Source organism: Pararge aegeria, chromosome 6 (genome assembly GCF_905163445.1).
Source record: "Pararge aegeria chromosome 6, ilParAegt1.1, whole genome shotgun sequence".
NCBI lineage: Eukaryota > Metazoa > Arthropoda > Insecta > Lepidoptera > Nymphalidae > Pararge > Pararge aegeria.
In genome coordinates this window covers 13,527,037-13,539,740 of record NC_053185.1, presented here as the reverse complement: position 1 = coordinate 13,539,740, position 12,704 = coordinate 13,527,037, and the positions used below count along the sequence as shown (strand labels likewise).

The 12,704-nt window shown below is 34.0% G+C and overlaps 1 protein-coding gene and 1 pseudogene across 4 annotated transcripts in view; both read right to left on the bottom strand.

The window, feature by feature from the left end:
* Positions 1–12,704, bottom strand: part of LOC120624201 (RNA-binding protein Musashi homolog Rbp6) — a 692,918-nt gene that overhangs the window by 234,678 nt on the left and 445,536 nt on the right. The gene's annotated exons all lie outside the window — the stretch shown is intronic.
* Positions 12,160–12,560, bottom strand: LOC120624203 (annotated as a pseudogene).

The following is a 12,704-nucleotide window of genomic DNA, read 5'->3' as shown; positions in this document are numbered from 1 at the left end:
GCTAAAATCTTACAAAAAAAAAAAATTGAAGAGTCTGTTTTAAATGTCCAAATGAAAGCTTGTTCTAAATGCATAAGAGAGAATTAACTGTGATACCTAAGCCATTTTTTTTATAACGGTATATATGTGTGTCTTTTCTAGCTAATCTCCAAAACATCTGCACAAATCTTGCAGGAACTTTAATTGGCAGGTATGGAATTACGCAGAGAGTTACATAAGCTACTTAGCACAATATATTAAAACCAACCCTCAATGATGTAGAATAGGTGATAAATTTAGAGTGGCAAAATCAAACATAATAAAAGTTGCACTGGGCCGAAGTTAGTCAATATTACTAATGATATAACTACAGACTATGCGAAAATAAGATTTTTACAGGCCTAACTTTCTAAACACAATATGTTACTTCCCGCAATATGGAACCTCGAATAGTGATTAAACTTTAATCGCTTACGAAGTGACCTCACGTCCCACCGCGCCAAAAACAAAGTTAGAAACTTAGATTAAAAATGCAATGTCGGTAACATAACATCTGGCCATTTACAATAAAACTACCATACAAACTGATATCGACGGATACCCAAAATTATTAATAAATAATTAATCATATAATCCAAAATCTGATTAAAGCAAGTGTTTTCCTTTTTTACTCTTTCTTTTTCTTTTTTTTCTGCTTTCTAAGGATTTGGGATCAGATTAAAAAATCTTTAAATCATTCGTTGTCTATATTCAATTCTTTGAACGCCAGTAGCTAGGACAAACAATAATAGGCGATGCTAATGACTCATTAAATGCTTGACCATATTTAGCTATATTAGCTATTGACTGTGAAGTCACACTTTCCCATCAAACTTGTTTCAACGCCAATTCTTAAAACAAAAGCATTACCAATTCAGAACACAACGTAGCACAAAATCTGGTACAAGAATACGTGTGAACAAACGTACAGCGGGAGCAATAGACGTTAAGCCTTCGTCAGTTTTGTAAATTACAATAAACTGGAGGAGTAGTCCGTGGCCAGAATTCGTGATTCCTCTTCCTACCGCGACAATAGGCTTAGGCCCGTCACACTGGTGTTGCAGATGTGAGCTCTCGGCGCCCATTAACTGTAACATCACTGATATAGATGTATCCGTAGGGGCTTCTGTTCGACTGGGAGGTTAGCTTATATTATTTTTCATGGTTGGATACGAAGATTATTTTGTTTGTATTGCGGAACAAAAAATATATTTAAAAGTGTGCGTATGTTAATATCGTAGCGTCTAGTCGATTTTGATAAACGCCGTTAGCTTCTGAGTATAGAATATATTAAAATAATGCTTATAAATTCGAAACATTGGATAGTTGCTTTGTGGGATTTCGTGAAACACAATAAACATGACATTTGTTATTGAAGTGGTGATAGTCTAGTGGCTATAGCTTCGGCCTCACTTTCGTGACTGAGTTCGATTCCAGGCACGCAAAATTAACTTTTTGGAGCTGTGCTTTTTGAATTTAAAGTATCACTTGCATTAATGGCAAAGGAAGCTATCTAAACGAAATGAATTTTAAAATGTAAAATGTTAATAGTTGATGTTGGACAAGAGCAACTGCTGAGTTTCATGCGTGCTTCTTCTTGGTAGAATCTTCCTTCTGAAATAGTGGTCTAGTCTCTTTGTAGAGACACTACAAACAGACAGACTTGACGTTTCAAAATCTCTTATATCAGGCCTACTGGAAATAAAAACTTTATAATTTTGATTTAGTAGACTATTTAGATGTATATTTATTTATGTAGTTGAGTATTTAGAGGAGAAAACATTAGTTTTTATGAACTCCTTCGTCCGGTTGTTACGCTTTTTAAAAATTCCCGCGGGAGCCATTGGTTTGCGTGGGACATAAAGAAGCCTATGTTACTCTCTGTCCGTCCAACTAAATCTATGTTAAAAATCATGTTGATTGGTTGATTAGTTGGTACGTAAAGGAACAAACAAACACACTTTCGCATTTATAATATTAATAAGGATTGTTGAAATAATATTACGTACTTATGTTTTATTTATTGATCAAAACCCGCTCTTTTTACGTTCAAGTCACGAAATATTAAAATCACTTCAATAATAGAACCCCAAAGGAAATAAATTACATAGTATTTGGGGTAAAATGTGCCGACAGACGAAATACATTCAGGCTTAGATGTTATTAATGTTTTTTATTCTGCATAGTGACGAAATTTAAGTTTTATTAAAAATATACTTAATAACAAACTGTGAATACAGTTGGTAGGCTTTATTTAATCGAGTCTACAATTACAGCTATTTATTTATGTATAAGGTTTGTTTAGTTATATGTTTATTGCGCCTAACTAGAGGCTTTATAAAAAGGGACTTAACCTTATTAATTAGTATAAAATACAAATGGACGGACGGACGGACGAACAGGCACGAAAGGTATTCTTATATCCTATCTGTTTTTGTTTTCGGTACCCTTAAAATGCAAGTTAGTAATCTGCATTATCAATTTTATCATTCGGATTTGGTTGATTAAACTTATAAAATAATTCTTATAACATAAATGTGAAAGTGTGGATGTTTGTTACTCAATCACGTCGCAAGGATTTAACCTATTTGGCTAAAATTTGTAACAAATAGATAGCACATAGACTACTTTTTGTCCTGGGAAATAAAAGAGTTCCCGTGGGAATAAAAAACCTTAATCCATGCGAACTTAGTTGCGGGTATTAGGTAGTAAAAATATTTCGAAAAGTGAAGTACGACTATTTATATGGGAAGTTTTTATTGTCAGGTATATGTTACACGAGTCAATAAAGTTTGCCCAAATAACATCGATATGTATTATGATAAAGTACAAAGGGATCGTCCCCGATTACCGCGGAATAGATCAGGCCACGATATCGAACAGGACGACCTCATTATTATTTGAAAGGTCCCCTGATATAAACTCTAACGTCACGCAACTTTCTTGGCGTACACTCGTCAAAATAAAAACTATGTAATGTGATATTCTATTATCCATTCGACCCCGGTGTACGGAGCACGAATATGAATAAAGAAAGCCTGATACGATGTCTCCTGACAACCGCTGAAGGATTAGTTTTTATCACGCACAAATTTCCCCGAAAATGTACAGAATAAAGTACGGCCAGCGATAATAATCTACTTCGGCGTTCGATAAAAATTCAATTTTCTTTCAGACCTTTTGTTTTGGAAAGAAGCCTCTAAGATTCACCTATAAAGGTATTTTATTTACAGACTGTGAAATTGTATTTGCTTAAAGGTCGAATGGAGGCAATATTGTGGACGTCGCGACGCTGCGGGCGGGAGATGCAATAAGCGGTGCGGCCAGCGGAGCCGTCGCCAATTTAAAGAAAGCCCACTGAACCGAAAGACAAGCGCATTGGCGGCTCGCACCCGCACCCATCTCTCTAAGGCTCTCATATAATTTTCAATCCAGCGAACTCTAAAATCGATTGCTCTTTGTAAGTGTAGAGCAAAATAAAAGTAGTCTATCGTGCATCGCTAAATTAATTCTTATACGCCACAAATTTCATTGGGATTATTATTATTTTCTTACTAATAATTAATGTCGGTATATGAAAATTAGAAACCTTTTAAATAATTTTATCACTTAAATAAGTGATAAAATTATAATAACTATACAGAAATAACTAACGAAGTTACTTTGTAATAGTTTGTCATTTTCAATTGTGACTATATAAACTGTATGTAGTGAGATTTAATTATTTTCATAGTTGCTAGTTAAACTTTGCAAGTGTGAGTATATCGGTGTTCAATTAATTCAAAAACCAAGTTAAATCACCTTGCAAAGTTATTTTAGGAGGGGCAGATTTATGATAATTACAATTATTCACAACGCTTCCATACAAAGTCCGCAAAGTTGTATGAGCAAATGAGTAATCTATAGACTTATCTGTCTCCTTAATACCTGTTTAATGAAAGGGTTGATCGTAAATCTACGCGTTCAAACTTCATACAGCATCCTATTCGGCTTCTCTCGTCTCGTAATTAATGTTCTACCATCATAGAGAAAGTTTACAACTGTATTGAAACTACATAAGTATGGAAGTTTGTTCTGAGGTGAGAGTGCTCGAGTTCAACTCTAATACGAGTTAAAATAATGTTAATACGATTAATTATATGTGATCAAGGAAATATTCCAATAGAGTGGCCGGCGGGTAAAGTTTTAATGTGGCTACATTTTACCTTCGGATTACTTTGAGTACTTTATCTACAGGATAAAATTTGATTTATGTTATTCTAGTAACAGTTTAATAATTTTCAAATATGTATAGGTAATTGACTGTAGTATCATCATCTTAGTACTATGTTTTCGCAACATAATACGCCGTGAAATAAGCTGTGAAATAATGTGAACATTCATCTAGTTTGATTTAGTGATTCTCATTTTACAACTCTTCGAACTCACAAAAATAATTATCGAAAAATGTATTGAAGAAGAAGAAACACTTGAATTAATATTTTTAGCCCTGTTTATGCAACATTCGGAATAGAAGAATTTCTATTACTAAGTCAATAAAATATAAATTTTTAGATAAAAAAAGTACAAACTTAGTTTAACCTGCGTACACGTCTAAACCATTCCAGACAGAGCCATTACGGTAAATATTCTACGTAATGAATGAACATAAAAGCAAGACCACCGTTAATCGGCATTAAGTATAGATATATGGCGCATGTTTGGCGTTGAATAAGTAAAGAGCAACCCCTAGCTCTCCGGGGAAGCAGCGGTAATAATAACCTTCTAAACAAACTATAAGTAATTACAACAAGAACAACTATTATTTCGTTAAACAGCTTAAGACGGCGGTCTTGTTTTATATTCAATTATACAGAGCGGTCAATTAGAAAGCAAATACCACGAGTGAGCCTCGCGATCAAACGATCCGTTTAGCTAAACGCCATAATTAACTTATCTTTGACGGCATATTATTCTATCATTTATTCCAGGCTGTGTTTAAAGAGGTCCTTTGCAGCTACTTTCCGGTACCCTTAGAATATTAACGCTGTAAACTCATCATGTAATTATTTTTTGGGAAATAGAATAATATCTTACCAAATAGGTAGCTATTTGATATTTACGTCTACCAATCTACACTTACCCAACGACAAAGACTACGACCTAAACCTTTCCAACTCTGGGAGGAGACCAGTGCTCTTTAGTTGGACATTAATATTGATAATGATAATAGTTATTATAAAATCTAATTTTAAATATTTTTAAATAACACTACTTATGTGAAAAAGTGAGTGATTCCTTATTTAACAAACTATAATCAGGACTAAAAAAATAAATATAGAACCTTCAAAAATAAAGAACTATGAAGTCAAATTAGAAGCAAAACATGACCTGGGTATGAAATCAGTCTTCCAAATTTTGGATTGATGGAATGTTATGTTTTAATTCAAAACACAACACAGCAATTACATACTCAACACAATCAATATTGAAAATAGCCAAATAATTTTAAATGAATCGTATTCTGTCTTTGACGTTAACCAAAATTCACTCTGGTGACAAATGCACAACATAATAATTATTAGTTTCACGCATCATTAGGAGAAAATGTCACAAATGAACTAAACGCGTGGCGTTATTTAAATGCCACCTGTATTAATAATCGTTTTTATAGCTTACGGTATGTTTAGAGAATATTTTGTTTAATTTCAGGTATTCACGAATACCTAATATGAGAAATGAGAAAATAGCCACTTAATTTTTTATATTAGATTTGCCTGATGTTGCCCGCTCATACCAATTGAATGTATCACTAAGTCCCGTCCGACGCTAGTTATTCAATTAAAGAAAAGTTACTCGTAAGTACAATAAATAAATAAAAAATATTATGACTTCCAAATAAATCAAATTAGTTTAGTACCAATCTAAACATTCTAGCATTCATACGAGTACATTCATAGAGTGCTAGCATTCGTACGGGGAAAGTCTAAATTACAAAATATGTACACCACGAATTCGAAAATGAGCTACATGTCAATTATTAAGAACACAACAGAATATTATTTAAAATATAACAGCGAGCTAACATTATTTCAATACTTTGCATTCTAGTCCAGCGTTCCAATATTCGCTGGATTTCGACTAAAATATTGTTGATTCCAGAACAGTTATCTGACAGAGTTGGGTTCCTAAACGAAATAAATTATAAACTGGTTTACAGACAAAATAAATGAATTACTCCATCGTTCAGCTTTTCTGTAGACGATGCATTCCATTTAAATGCTACTTGCTACGCTAACCTTTGGATGACGAACTAGACAGATGAAGAACAAAAAGTTGTCAAGTTCATTAGCTGTAATCGGATCACTACAACAACGGTAACTTAGTGCCAGTTTTACGCATAGGAAGGGGGAATGATATATCACGTCTTGACTAAGTTGCGTATGATATAAGTTTCATCTATCATCATTGTCGCCGCTCCATCATTAGCCATGTTTGCTTCTCACTGGGACAGAAACATAGGATTGCTGTTAGCTTCACTAAACTTTCGCCAGGTTGACAAGATAGTACCGTGTTTATTTTCTATATACGTCGTTATACCTACTGACATAAGATTTATATTGTTTTCGATTTGATGCGAAATTATCACAAATTTATATTTATTATTTATTTTGCCTCGCTGCGGTGGTTTCGAGGACGTTTTAGATTTTATTTAGTTTTAAAATAGTTTATTTTAGGTTATATTTATAATTTTATTTCAAACTGTTCTAAATAAATAAATACTTCTAAAGCGTGTTAAATAAAGTAGTTTTATACGTTTGCAATTTTTATTTTGCTAAGAACTCAATGATTGATCATTTGAAAATAACATTCTCGTTACAAAGAGACTCCGTAGAAATTTTATAAATATATTTAATCAATTGTACCATCATTTTGTTGCATCGCATCATAATATAAACAATAACACGCATTTCCCACCTACGGTCTAAAAGGTAAATAGCAAAAATGTAGAAAAAAACGCTCCGAGTTTCTGTTACTGCTTAAAAACTTAAGGCGTAGCTTTAAGCTACTTTGTTTTCATCACTCCAAACATACTTTTTTCTTTTGACGACGATTCAAAGAACATTTAGAAGTACTTTTATATACAACGGCTTGTTAATGTACCGCGGCTTTTCGTTCAGAAAAGGTATTATTCCGTATAAGGAACTTTTAAGTTCCGACTACTTTTGAAATATAAATACATTTAGATAACAGGGAAAAACGAAAGCCCGTATCGAAAAAATGATTACATTAGGATTTATTATGCATAAGACTTAGGTTAGGAGTTATCATTAGGCTTTATATCCATTACGCTATAACCCACAGTAGCTGAAAAACCATGTTAACTAACCAATTTAAAAAAAGGTTATATGAATATGTAGTTACATTATAATGGCTAGCACGCGACCGGGAAGTCAGGGTAAAGCATTTTTATCTCTTCCCAATGTCAATTCATACGATTGGAAACAAGATATCTAGAAATTCTAATGTTTGGAGATTAACTTGGATGGCTCGGAAGCTATTCAATCGACAGTTATATATCTCTAAACTCTTCTCACCTCTAGAAATATTACTATCGGTCAACTATTATTTAGGAATTAAAATATTTTTATTAAAATCTCTTTTATATTCATCAAGAGTACTTTGGTAATTTAAATGTCTCAATATGTAAAATTATTTTCGTAACCCCTAACATTAGATGAAAACGCGGTTCGAAAAAGCAAGAAAAAACATACCGTAAGTCTAACCAGCCTGTTGCAGAGCACAAGAATAAAAGCAATTATTGTTTACGTTTATTAAAAGACGTTCAAAAGTCGGCGATCGAATTAGCTGCGTGATATTGTGTAGTTTATAGCGCGGTTGTAAATACGTTGAAGAAAATATTTAGACCCATTTGAAAAAGTTAAAAAGCGCAATGTCGCGCTTTATGAAATCGATTTACTGGTGATAATACTATGTTGAATTGGCGCTGCAGCCAAGCTGCTTACAGGCAGCATACGCTAGTTAATTTAAATGTACACTAAAAACCGAGAATTACCTAACCTGTTTGCTGTTGCTGAAATCGAATAAGTCAGCAACAAATTAAGTAACTAAATAATATGTGGATTGATAAAAAACCAAAAATCTAATTCAGAGTTCTCAGATAGTTATCATATTCAATCCGTCTTTGCGATGGTATAATCAGAGAAAAAAGAAGTCAAGAAATTCCTATACTAACAATTTTTGCAGCTAACTCTTCATTACACAATACGAACAAAATACGCGCCTGAGCGATTCGGGTGCTATGATTTATCCTAGGGTAGCTTTATATTGTAGCCTATGATTTTTAGGTATTAAACAGAAAGATACATTAAATGAAAATTATTATCTAATTCAATCTATAATTTTTGGATAAGAATCCATTTTAAATAAGAGTAATGTCAGAAATTACGCTAATTTTAATTAAAGTTTTAACAGAAATATTTTAGTTACAGTTGACTCCCATATTGTGAGTCAACTGTAACTTAACATAACTGTAACTGATAAAAGAATGGCAATTATCTTGTAATTGTTTTTAAATACCCCTTAAGGTTCTGAAGCCATTTAAATTTATTTTCTAGTGAGGTTGTAAAATATTTTTTTATTTTTCCTTACAAAAAATCTCAATAAGGCTTTATTATAAATATAAACCACATGTGAGAAAATATTTAACCGTATCAAAATCGTTTGCGTGTTTAAGGAGAAGTTAGCGTTTAAACAGACAAACGCAAAAAACAGACTGTTTTATACTATGTAGAGATTATATGTTTCTGTTTTGACGTTTGTCGCAGGATCGGAGAAACTGAACATGTCATAGACTTCGAAGGTAATTCCTGACCAAGATGGTTATCAGTGTTAGGAGCTAATTTTTTTAAAGAGCGCGTGAAAACTGAGCTTTGTTTGTAACGTTACATTCTGCCTAAGGTGGCCGACGCACCCGCCGCAATAATACTTATTTGCACCTCATTTAAACGTACTACTACGTGAGGGAGCCCACGTAGTGACACGGAGGAAGGGAAAAACGCCCCCATTTTGTCGTATGTATAAAAAGTCGCTAGACTTAAGTAAGGAAAAAAATGTATAAGATTGAACAAAGGATTATTAATCTGCCTTGTTTAAAAAAATACTGCTGTGTCTTGTACAGAAGAAATATCTATTATAATTGAATTAAGAAAAAAATTAAAATTCTTTAATAAATTAATTATTTTAATTTTGTATACTTAGTCATGAATTTCAAATGCTTGAGAATTTTTGATGTGGAAATCTGAGGGGTGCATTGGTTAAACATTTCCCTATATGTAATAACGCTGAACGACCTGACGCTTTCTTATGCCGTCATGCTTACCCATAACTTTAAAATGTATATAAAGTATCAAAAAATATAAAAATCATAAAAACCACATTAGGTCAGTATACCTATGATGTAAGCAAAACAATGATTATTTTTATGTACGTAATGATTATTTTAGGTACGGTAGATAACTTAATTTATGGATATTTAGAAAAAATAAACGGTGTAGTAATCTTATTTCTAACTTCTAGATCTATGGATATTTTTTAAAACGTTCAATGAAATATTATGTCGATAAAATCAAGTGTGTAGTTTCATAACTATGCGTACATATTATTTAAAATTGCAAAAAATCTAAACGGTATATTTTGTTTCGCAATGCTCAGTCTCTAGTCTAATATTATGTTATCTACAGCATAACATTAAACTAAATAATATATGTCTACTCTACTGTGTAATATATTACAGACATTTTAATGTTCGATGTACATGTATTCTCTATGAGATAGCCTACGCATTGTTCTACAAAGTGCAATGTTATTGTTTCACGGACAATAAAAGAATTTAAGAAGAGATTCGAGTATTTTGAATTCGCATGGAACTTTGAACTTTTTACTGCTTTCATGAGTTATTTACTCGTTAAAGACTATATTTATCACGATGTTTAATTTTGTTACTGTAAGTTTTTAATGTTCTTTCTTTTTCTTACTATAAGAGTAACAGAAAGGAAATTCAGATAAAACCATGTTAAATTTCATGCGGTCGGTTCCCATCTGTCACAATGACGCCTGAACCTCATACAGCTTAAGATTTAGTGTACCTACTATGACTAGGTTATTTGGCCGTTATTATTTTTATAATGATTATAAAATGAATTAAAACTAGTCAAGTACGGGTTGTTGTACTTTTCTGTGACTTAGTAACCACCCATAACTCGGGCGGCGCCAAAACAATCTAAATCCATCAAATTCAAGCCGGATCAAAAAAGTGATAAAAACAATTCGACATAAATTAACCTGTACTACAAGTATACCTAATATATAAGCCATAAATAGTTAAATATTCAATCCTAAGATTATTATGGTCAATAAAGAGCAGTAAAGACCCTTTTTTTAATTAATACGATATAAAACCTCTTCCGAGGTACGATTTGTGTGTTGGAAAAAATCATAACTTCTTTTGTAATTATCAATATCATGAAAAATAACGGGCCCACTTTAAATTATAATTTTTAACAATGTGTATAAATTTCTATATATAATATTCATATTATATATGAAAGCGTTTTTAAGTTTTAAAACTGATGACAATAAGTCGTGTAAAGTGTTTGTTTTTCTTACTTGTCGAAAATTGTTTCAATAAGTAAACAATGAAGCTAAACGAGTTGCTACGTTACCCTTGTAGACCTGTGAAACTTCCCACTCAATATCATTGTTGTTCAATGCATAGAACATAAGCTGATTGACTTTTGCGGGAAGTCACGCAAAAAAAAATATTAGAAGCGAAACGCGAAGTAAGTAGGTATGATTTTTCTATTAAATATTAAAATTTAAGTTGAGTATTGAGTAAGCGTTATAGTTTTCATTCCTCTCCTCTTATGTATTTTAAAAATTCGATAAATTTTTTTAGTCGCTTTCCTAGAAGAAAATAAAAAATTCATACGACGCACGTTCAATGTATAACACCGAGTTGTACAAAAATCTGCATTATTTCAAAAGCGTCTGTAACTTTAACGTCTATATAAAGTTCCGCTGCAATTGTAGATTCTCCGAATTGCGTTTTAAATGAAATTTCTATATAATAACCGCATCCGTTAAAATGAAATACTGCAGAAACGGATTGTGCATGTATTAAAATTAATCGAACGCCTGTGCGATAAATCAAGAATAACACTTGGCTAAAAATATTTTCGTAACAGAAATTTCTTGGCGCGTATTTAAGTAATGCGGTTGAGTTTGCTCGACCGGCTGTATGAGCGTGAAAGAAACAAAAGCAACAGCAATGCTACAGGTGATTTTCTTTACCGAATTGAACAAATTTGATCAAAAATGTATTCTTATTATCACAAAAATAAGAGTTAGCAAATATCTAGTTATTATCGGAAAATTAATAGTTTCGTGATACGCAAACTATTATTTTATCATTTCTTTTCTACAAAACTATGTTTTTCTTTTGTTTTCATACTACAGTACATACCTGTTTTCTTGAAAACTTTAGGTAACACTTAAACTTTTTTTTCTTACTTTTTACCTGTATTATGTACAATATTTTAATATGATTTCACTATTATTTTATTTTAGTAAAAAAATATCAACTTTTTCACGCTCACACTGACGGAAATGTGTCAATTAATGCCACCCCTAATTTATTTTCCTATAAAACAACCTACCGGCATATTTAAGAAAAGCCCTAAACTTGAACAATCCACAGTTAATATCACCGTTACATGCAATCCTACAATTTATTTCTAGCTATTAGTGTAGAAACTCTTATCTTATCGTAAAATTTCGTACATTAATACAAAACATTACGGCCGTACGCTGTTTTTTGAACCGTTCGAAAGGAGCGTAACGGACGGACTTTCGCACTGAATATTTTTGCACGGTCAGGTCGTTTAATCTGTTTGTTGTTTTTATCGAGGGTCGAAAGTGAACGGAGAGCGACACGACGGCGCCTCGCGGCCGACGGCGACCACTCGTGGCCCCGCGAAGTGCATCCGAGGCGCGCACTCCACTCGAAAAACTTTACGCTCCCGAAATAAACTTTTCGCAACGCGCGCTATCGATCACGAGAGATGGCTTGCTGGACGCGTACTAACCCTGAGCGGCGTGCGGGTCGGGTCCGGCTCGGAGATCGGCTGCGGGAGCACTCGCGCGGTTGCGATCGGGAGCACTGACTTGAGCACTTTGGACATGTAAAGTCGGAGCGGACACGTGATGAGAGCGCGCGGCGCGGCCGGCGTCGGCGCGAGAGGAACGGCGCGGCCGAGTGAGCGAGTGGAGAGTCCCCACGCGAACGGCCCCACGCGCCAGCCAGCGCGCGCACGGCCCGCCCCGCATCGACCGCCACCCCCACCCCTCCACGCGCCGCCGCCCCCCTATCCCGGCCGCGACGCCCGACTGTTTTTCTCTCGGCACCGACCGGGGGACGCACCTGATTTTTTCCGTGATATTTTTTCCTCCCTCTCCTCGCGACGCGATCCGTTCGCTTTCATTACGGTTTCGAGTTTGATTTATCACCGCGGCGGCTCTGAAATATTCTTGCGATGGAACCGGCTGTCGAACTCTTACCTCCAATTAGCATTGATTTATCGAAATTATGGACAGCCTAATGATCTACCCCCGATTCTTCAAAGATT